Source organism: Tursiops truncatus, chromosome X (genome assembly GCF_011762595.2).
Source record: "Tursiops truncatus isolate mTurTru1 chromosome X, mTurTru1.mat.Y, whole genome shotgun sequence".
NCBI classification, from domain to species: domain Eukaryota; kingdom Metazoa; phylum Chordata; class Mammalia; order Artiodactyla; family Delphinidae; genus Tursiops; species Tursiops truncatus.
This window is the reverse complement of record NC_047055.1, coordinates 105,971,765-105,982,068: the sequence shown is the minus strand read 5'-3', so window position 1 is coordinate 105,982,068 and position 10,304 is coordinate 105,971,765. Positions and strand designations below refer to the sequence as shown.

Below are 10,304 nucleotides of genomic sequence, written 5' to 3'. Positions count from 1 at the left end.
TCGTTATAGGTAAAAACTCAAGTATACAAGTCTAGCCAAACTGCAAAAGAGGAAGGTAAATGAAGTCACCTGGATCCAGGAAGAGGAAATATTTTACAGGTAACATTGTTTCTGCCACCTGGCTCCTGCTTTAGAGCCAAAGTAATGAAAAAGGGATGTTCAATACATTCAAAGAGAGATTTTGTACTATTAAATACTCCTTCAATTTCTATTGTTTATGGTTTATTGACAGGGTCAGAATATTTTTTATCACTTTGTTCAATTATTTAAAGAAATTGATTTCAAGTTTGCCACTTACATAAGAGTAACTTTTTAATGTTTCTTCAGAAACTACTCTGAATGAACTTTGAATATAGAAATGATTGCAATGTACCAGTTATCTTTTTCTGCACAACAAACGACTACAAAACCTCAGTGGCATACAGCAGTAAACACTCATTGTGCACACACTCCACTGGAAGTCAGCTAAGCAGCTCTGCCCATCTTGACAGGCCTCACTCACATGTTCTGAGGTGATCTGGTGGTCAACTGATCTAGGCTGACTTTGGCTGGGGTGTATTGGGTGACTTGGCTGTGCCCAAATGTCTCTCATCCTCCAGTAGACTAGGTCAGGAATGTTTTCATGGTAATAACAGAGGCACAAGAGAGTGCATAACCTAATGTGCAAGCTCATTTCAAGTCTCTGCTTAACATCACATATGCTAATATCCCTTAGGCCAAAGCAAGCTAAGAGCCAGGAGGCTACAAAAAACACAGAAAAGTGCATGGATATAGGCAGAGGTGAGGGATCAGGACGTTAATGTAATCAACCACAATATACGCATACTCTGAAATATGAATAAATAAATAAATATAAGGAGCACACAATCTTCAGTAAAGGCAATCACTGTCTATTCCTAAAGATGGCACCTGGAATGAATTGGATTTCTTCACATTCAATTGCATACGTAATGAAACTCAGCATCTCAATTTGCCAAAATTGACCGTGAGTATGCTCTCATTTAAATCTAAGTGATAGGTCTGGTCAAAAAGACTACATTGATATTAAATTTGCCTTAATTAGAAAATAAATAATGAAAATTTTGTATGGACTTATGACTAAACAAAAATAAAATTTAAAGACATATTGGCTACTAGATTTCCCAATAATATTAAGAATTTCTCCTCTTCATTTTTTGAAGTTTTTTCCCCCAGGAGAATTTTTTAAAGGAAATATAATATGTTCTGTCTCTTTTGGACTATGATAATCATTGGCAATGACACCACCTAATAAATCACTTAAGATGTTTTCTTTAATTAATTTGAGCTATTTTTATTGAGTGCACTATATTGCCATTTTTGCTAGTTGCTAGTTTTTCAACGACTAGCAAGAAAGATTCAGTCATTCACAAAGTTTATAACCTAGTGGAAAGTATGAATAAGTCAATATTTGCCATTCAGTGCAATACACTGTAATTATACACAGATGTCTGTGGTGCTTAAGAAAACAGGAGAGCAACCTAAGCCAGACACGAAGAAAATTTTCAAGAAGAGATTTAAATCTCAGTTTGAATCTGGTCATGAGTAGTCAGCTCATGAGAAGGATGTTGGTTTCTTCTGGGCAGTAAATATTGAGAAAAGAAAGATTTATAAAGATATTTAAAATGTATAATCAACAGACTAGGTGATTTATTGGAAACTGGGCATAAGGTAGAGAAAACAGTTAAGAAAAATGCATAATTTTATTATTAGGGTAACTGAATTTATCATTCAATAAGATAGAGAGACTTGTGAGGAACAGTTCTGATAGTAGCTGGATACAATCAGTTTGAGGCTTCTATAAGAAATACAAGTGGAAATATCTATAAGGCTATTAGCTTCTTGCCCCTGAAGATGAAGGCAAAGGCTGGAGGTAAAAATTTGGAAATGTTAGTTTATATGTTAGCTATATGACAGATGGCCTATAAAGTCCTGGGAGTAGTGGAACTGCCAAAGAGAGGGTTGTCCACTTAAGCAAAGGAGATAGCCTAGAACTGAAACCCAAAGAACTCCGACATTCGAGGGATGGGCAGAATAAAATTCATCCACAAAAAAACCCCAAAAGGGAGCAACGAGAATTTATAGAAAGAAAACAGAATAATATGTTGTGATAAAAAACTGAAGGAAGAGTTTTTTAAAAGGAAAAGAAAATGATCAACATTTTGGAATACTTATGTTTTATCAAATAAAATAAAGTTTGAAAAGTTGGCTTTATCAACAAGATAGCTGTTGATGTTCTTGACAAGAGTATTGGCAGGAGTGTGAATAGAGACTAGAATGTAGTTGACTGAAAATAGATGGATTTTTTGAAGCAGATACTGCAAGTGTGTTTAACATGTTCAATAAAGAGAGACATGAAGAACATCTTGAGAACAAGGAGCTTTTTTAAAAAAAATTAATATGAGGAACTCAAATGTTTAAAAACACTACTGGTTTGTAGAGGAAAAGGTTAAAGACCCAAAGGCTGAACTAAGTAAATCAGACAGCATCTTGCAGAGAAATGAGAGCAGATAGGAGGCAGGGCATGAATGTAGAAATTAACCATATTAAAGAGGATCACCAATTACATGGCATCAATGGTGAAATAGGAAAGCATTTGTGTGAGGACAAAGTTGATTTTATGATTAATGTGATTAATGGGGACACCTGAAAGCATTCCACTAAGAGTTATGTTGAAGAAAAAAGGTTTTCATGGTCTGTACTACTAATTAATATTGCTTTGGAGGTAATAACCAAAACAATTGGATAAGAGAAATGAATATGGCTTATAGAAAATACTCATAATGCTTTCGAGTGAAAAAAAGGGACCTTTTCCTATAGGATGGCAATGAACTTCTCAATAGCAACAAAGAAACTAGAAGAAAATGAAACAAAAAGTTTGAGGGACAGTTGTTGCAAACTATATTCAGCCCAACCTGTCAATCAAGGATAAAGAAAACAAAGATATTTTTGACATACAATAACTCATACCACTTTTCTCTCATGCTGTTTTTTTTTTTTTTTTTTTTTTTTTTTGCGGTACATGGGCCTCTCACTGTTGTGAGCTCTCCCATTACGGAGCACAGGCTCCAGACACGCAGGCTCAGCAGCCATGGCTCACGGGCCCAGCCGCTCTTCGGCATGTGGGATCTTCCCGGACCAGGGCACGAACCCGTGTCCCCTGCATCGGCAGGCGGACTCTCAACCACTGTGCCACCAGGGAAGCCCTCTCATGTTCTATTTTTCAGGAAAGTATGTAAGTAAACTAAGTAAGAAAGAAACCAGTAAACAGAAAGCACAATAAATAATAATAATAATAATTCAAGAGAGAGAGACTAGGAAGTTATCTAACACTTTTGCCTATATAGAAAATAATATTGAAAAACATTTTACTGAGCTCATGGAGTACTGAAGAAGGATTAGCAAAAGGTACTTTGAAAAATAAGCAAACGAAAAAATACTATGATAATATTATTAAAATGGTTCTGAGACTCAATTTCCAATGTGTGGAGGGGAGTTTTCTTACACAGCACCAGGTAATTCTCCAGATACCAGGTGGGTGTCCTACACTTCAACTTCAATTCTGACACTACCTACCCAGAGATAGCATGAGATTTCACAGGTTAAGGGTTCAGCCCTACAAGACTCCACCCTTCCTGACTTCACGTGCCACTCACAAACTGAGGTTGTTACCTGTTCTTGGGACCAACTGGCTATAGATAGAGGTTCCCAAGACTCCCTCCTCAGGTTCGACTAATTGTGAGAGCAGCTCACAAAACTCAAGAGAAACATTTTACTTACTAGATCACTGGTTTATTATAAAAGGATATAACTCAGGAATGACCAGATGGAAGAGATACATAGGGTAAGGCATGGGGAGGGGGCATAGCTCTTCCATGCTCTTGCCAGGCCTACCTCTCTCCCTGAATTTTCATGTGTTCACCAACCCATAAGCTCCCTAAACCCCATCGTTTGGGGGTTTTATGGAGGCTTCACTACATAGGCATGATTGATTAAATCATTGGACGTTGGCAATTATCACTAATATTAGAGAAATGCAAGACAAAACTACAATGAGGTATCACCTCACACCAGTCAGAATGGCCATCATTAAAAAGTCTACAAATAATAAATGCTGGACAGGGTGTGGAGAAAAAGGAACCCTCCTACACTGTTGGCGGGAATATAAATTGGTACAGCCACTATGGAGAATGGTATAGAGGTTCCTTAAAAAACTAAAACCAGAGCTACCATGATTCAGCAATCCCACTCCTGAGCATATACCCAGAGAAAACTCTAATTCGAAATGATACATGCACCCCAATGTTCATAGCAGCACTATTTACAATAGCCAAGACATGGAAGCAACCTAAATGTCCATGAACAGATGAATAAAGAAGAGATGGTATATATATATATACAATGGAATATCCCTCAGCCATAAAAAGGAATGAAATAATGCCATTTGCAGCAACATGGATGGACCTAGAGGTTATCATACTAAGTGAAGTAAGTCAGATTGAGATAGATAAATATCATATGATATCACTTATATGTGGAATCTTTTAAAATGATACAAATGAACTTATTTACAAAACACAAATAGACTCACAGGCATAGAAAACAAACTTATGGTTACCAAAGGGGATAGGAGGGGTGGCGGGAGAGATAAATTAGGAGATTGGGATTAACAGGGACACACTACTATATTTAAATAGGTAAACAACAAGGACCTACTGTATAGCACATGGAACTATGCTCACTATCTTGTAATAACCTATAATGGAAAAGAATCTGAAAAAGAATATATACATATATGTGTAACTGAATCACTTTGCTGTACACTTGAAACCAACACAACATTGTAAATTAACTATACTTCAATAAAAAAAAGAATAAAGAAAAAATAATCATTGGACTTTGGCAATTGATTCAATGTCTAGCCCCTCTCCCATTCTGGAGGTTGAAAAGAGGGACTGAAAGTTCCAACCCTCTAATCTTCCCTCCCTCGCCCCTCCCCACCATGTTGGTTCCCCTAGCAACCAGCCCCCATCCTTAAGTTACCTCAAGGCTTTTCAAAAGTCACCTTATTAACATAACAAAAGACATTTAAATCAATATTATCCCAGGGAATTCCAAGGGATTTAAGGGGTCTGTGCCAGGAGTGGGGTCAAAGACCAAATATATTTCTTACAATAAATCACAATTATAAAATGAGATAATGGAGGCACAGGAGGCTGCCCTGAAAGACAACCAAGATAGAGGACTGAAGCTTGGTATTAATGGACAAAAGGGGTAATTGAAATGATCAATTAGAAACAAAAAGACTGTTCTTGGTTATTGTGCTCTGAGGGTTAATTCCAACAGGCCTGGAATTGGCCTGAGATGTTTTGCTCAAGTATGGGATGCATCTGCATGGTACTGACCCAGGATCAAAGAAATATAATGATTAATAGTACTGTTTTGTAACATGGGTCCAAGGCAAGTTTCAGCATGTTTTGTGCCAGCTTGCCAGCACTGTTTATAAAGTGAGATTGATGGTTTGCCCCTGATAGATGGTTTACACCTGATAACAGCAGCAGTATTGATGGTTTTGCACAAGGGCTCTGCCACTGGGGCTGGTCAGCTAGGATTAATATGACCAGAAAGCTGTAAGGAGCTCTGGCCAAGACTCCATCCTGAGATCACTGGTTGTATGCAAATGTTGATGATTCCTGGTCCAAAAAAAAAGCAGGACAATTGGAGCCTGCTTCCAACCTTTCAAAACTCTTGCTGTGAGGTAGCCTGTGGCTGTGATGCATATCCTAACTAAAACTTTGACTTATTGTTTCCTTTCCCTGCAATAAATGGTAGACTTGTAAATCTTGTCTTTTGGGGTCTTGTGAGTCTTAAAAATCCAAACTTGTTTGACTGCCACCATTGACACAGTTATGGAGAAGTATATAATTAAACCTAATTCTGTGCATGTCTATTTGAGACATCCTATGGGGAGGATGGTAGTGATGGGGTAACTCCAAAACTGCACTTCCTTTTTCTGACACAACTGCAGGGGTACTGTCTTGAATTGGAATAAAATCTCATTTTCTCAGTTTTCAAAAGATTTTCTCTCTGAACTCAGGGTGGGAATTGAAAATATCAACTATGTCCATCCATTGTAATTGAAGGTGTCCTGGACTGGCTGTTGTATTTGAGTATCATGTTAGTTTTCTGGTTCAACTGATCTGCATCTGCAGATATTGGTACAATTTACTTCTTTGTATCTTTGTATACATCTCAGGTCTCTTTTGAACGTCTCAACTTATGTCTTTCTTATGGTCTCAAATATCTGTCGCCCCTCAGTATCCACAGGGGATTGACTCCAGGACCCTCCCGAGGATACCAAAATCTTCGAATGCTCAAGTACCTTATATAATATGGCATAGTATTGGCATATAACTTATACACATCTTCCCATATACTTTAAATAATCTCTAGATTACTTATAATACCTAACACAATGTAAATGCTATGTAAATCGTTGTAAATACTATGTAAATAGTTGCCAGCACACAGCAAATTCAAGTTTTGCTTTTTGGAAATTTCTGGAATTTTTTCCCTCAATATTTTTGACTTTGGTTGAATACGCAGATACGCAGGACCAACTGCATCTTTTTCATCACCCTCAACATGTCCAAAGCCCCGCTGCAATACATTATGCTTTCAAGCGTGTGGGTGCTCACCCAGTCTGTTCTTCCCTAGAGATCCAGTTCATCTGCACCTAGGCCATCTCTCAAAGACCCTAGTCTCAAATTACCAATGATTCTCCTTTTTCCACGAGAGTATCTCTTCTTTTAGCTGGGTCCATTCTTTCAGGAGGTGGATATAAAGTGTCCAAATTTCTATCTCTTTGCTATGCCTCACACCCTGAAATGTATGGGTATACTTGTCCTTGATATTTATTTTTTATAGAAAAAAATCCTCATATTCTAACCCAGCACTAATCAACAAGTAAAATCATACAGTTATTTATAAACCTAGTGTGTAGACTTCAAGTTAGACATTCCTTGTCTGAAGACTTGCATAGTAGCACTGTTTAAACTGTGCACATTGGGAATTCCCTGGAGATCCAGTGGTTAGGACTCTGCGCTTCCACTGCAGCGGGCACGGGTTTGATCCCTGGTCCGGGAAACTAAGATACCACAAGTTGTGTGCCTCGGCCAAAAATAAAAAATTAAAATAAAAAATTAAATTCAATTAAATTTAAAAATAAAATAAACCGTGCACATCAGACAGCTTTTCTAGTGATGGTATGATAGAAAGCAAACAGAGACCATTAAATAAAAGGATGCAATCAGATTAAATTTTATATATAAATTATTTTTCAGCAGTTTCCAGATTTTTTTTTTTTAATGTGTAAGCATTTCGTTTTAATTATCACTATTTGAAAGTTTTTATTTTGGAGAGCAGAAAACCATTTCATTATACATTCACTGCATTTCTCAAGGGCTTCCACAAGTATTATCAAATTTATGTTTCAGTTACTCCAGGTGTATTGGTAGATGCATCATCAATCTAGCTCACCTATTCTCCAAATCGTTCTACAATATTGACATGAATAGCACACTGTAACTTATTTAAGTAGATGGGGCAAATGTCTAGAAGCCCATGGTCTGGTTCTTCCAGGTGGCTAGAGCCTTGCATTAGACTCACCAGCCAATGGTAATGTCAGAGTCCAAATTTGTGTCCAATTTCATGGATTCAACACTTACAGGATTGAAGTAGCAAAATACCCAAGATTTCAGGAGTATAATAGTTATTAAAAATTGAAGAGTCACTTGAAGATTTCTTTTCAAGTTTTTAACTTTGCATTCACAGTATGAAAAATAAATATCACTGCCATATCTGGCAAAGCTGACTATTCCTGTGCCATCTGCCAAAAAGCCTTGTCCAAAGACAAAATTTCAGGAGTCTCTCGGGGAAAGACAAATCATTGTTATGCCCATGATACAGAAGACATTTGAAGATTTCTTTGTTTTTAAGCACTTAAGAAAGCCCCTGTGGACTTCCCTGGTGGTCCAGTGGTTAAGACTCCGTGCTTCCACTGCAGGAGGCATGGGTTCAATCACTGGTCAGGGAAGTTCCGCATGTCGTGTGGTGTGGCCAAAAAAAAAATGCCCCATATGAATTTGTAGGTTTTGTGTGTTGTCACGGAATCTAAAGGAACACTAAGTTTGCAGAAACAGGAAACTTTTCTACAAGTTTTACTGGCAGGCCACAGAAAAATATTTCACGGTAGCCCTTGAGCTCTTTAACATGTTCTTCTCTGATAATTCTGGTGTTCCCTAGAGTTCCAATGGGCTGCATATAAATATTACATTTCTTCATAGAGATTATTGATAAACTGTTCAAAGGCTTCAGGAGAGGTGCTCAGAATGGGAGGCAATCCAATCTGAGTGTGAATGCAAGGTAATGGGTCCAAAGAGATCATTCTCTGGCTGAAAGTCTTTCTTCATAGCTGTTCCCCACCTTCTCAGTTCTTATACTACAACATAAGCACTGGAATCTTTGAGATGAAGGCTGTTTGTAATGTCTGTTCAGAGTTATGCATTGTTTGCATAATGACAGGAATGTTCCATTTATACTGTGTTCCTATGCAGAGGTTTCTCTTTTTTTTTCCAATTTTTTAAAAATTGTGCTAAAATTCACATAACAGAAAATTTACCATCTGAACCACTTTTAAGCGTATAGTTCCGTGGTATTAAGTATATTCATGTAGTTGTACGATGATCACCAACATCCACCTTTGGAACTCTTCTTGTCTTGTAAAACTGAAACTCTGTACCCATTAAACAATGTTTTCAACCCTTCAGTTTGGAGAGACTGAATATACAAATAGACAATGGCCAGGCCATACATAAAAATAAAGCTCTGACCCCCAACCTGCAGCAACCAGCCCAGGAAATCAACTCATTATCTATAGTAACCAGCCCAGGAAGCCAGCCTGCTGTCTATTTGTCAGACTTGTAGGCATTCAGACCATTATCTCTGTCCAGTCAGGGAGGGCATACCTGAAGCCTTCCCCTTTTTCTACTATAAAGTGTTCCCACTCATCTGCCTGCTTTTGAATCTTTGCCAAAACTCTAGTGACAGTGGCTGACTCCCCTGCTATAGCAAGCTCTGACTAAATAGCCTTTGAATGTTCTCATTTGGTTGGTATTTGTTATTTCTACAGCTTGAATGGGTTAAACAGCTGCCCTACCACAAGGTTTACAAGGACCAGCGCATTGAAATGTGTTCATAGAAGTGATATGGAGGGTGCCTTCACCTGCCACTAGGCCAGAAGAGAGCCCATCCACTGCCAGATTTTTTTTTTAAATCAAGTTGTTACCTTTGAACATCATTAGAGTTCCTCCAGGGCCTACATGTGGAAGCGAGCCATAAAAAAATAAAAAGAGAGAGGAAAATAGGAAGAAAAGAAGAAAGAATATATGAAAGACAGAGAGAGAGAGAAAGGGAGGGAGGGAGAAAAAAAGGAGGGAGGAAGGAAGGGGTGGAGGAAGGAAGGAAGGAAGGAAGGAGAAAGGAAGGAAAGGAGGAAGGAAGGAAAGGAGGGAGGGAGGGAGGAAGGAAGGGAGGAGAAGCTTGTTGGATCCTGAATGGTGTTTTTTCAGAACAAGCATTGACAGCCAGTTGGCCTTTTGAATTAGAAAACTGCCTAGGTATCAGAATTTTTAGTAACAGAACATTAACTTTTAGACATAAACTCTAATCTGTGCCTTGAAAAATGAAAAGTTAGTATCATAATGCACATTTACTTAGTTTTTTTCCCAGGCTAGCAAGTTACTTCAATTGTATTTTCAGTGTATTGGAATTGGTAGGAACTTTTGTCATGTCAGCTTAGAAACTGACTGTTCTTGTTTCCAAAAAAAAAAGAAGGAAAAAAATATTAAAAAGCCTTGAAACCAATCTGCCAACTACATGGAAAGTCTCATTATAATTTTCAATAATAAAACCCTGCTTGGGGTGAAATTTCAATTAGAGATTAAAATAAAACAAAATCATCCAAAACTCAATAATATAGTGATGGAAAATGAATTGCAGATAGGTCCATTCTCACTACTAGAATATGAAGATAAAAACGAATTTAGGAATCAACAGGCCTTTTTGAAATGTTGCTTCATAATTTAAAAACTGTATATACCTTGATTCTTTTTCTTTTAAATATTTCCCTAAAAGAAGATGGGGAAATGATGAAGTAAATGCCCATGTACAATTCTCACTTTCCCCCCAAATTAGTGACAACAATGAGAATTAGAGACTAAAACGTC

The 10,304-nt window shown here is 37.6% G+C and overlaps 1 pseudogene; it reads right to left on the bottom strand.

Moving 5' to 3' along the window:
• Positions 1–7,557: 7,557 nt before the first annotated feature.
• Positions 7,558–8,593, bottom strand: LOC101334761 (archaemetzincin-2-like; annotated as a pseudogene).
• Positions 8,594–10,304: the final 1,711 nt, after the last annotated feature.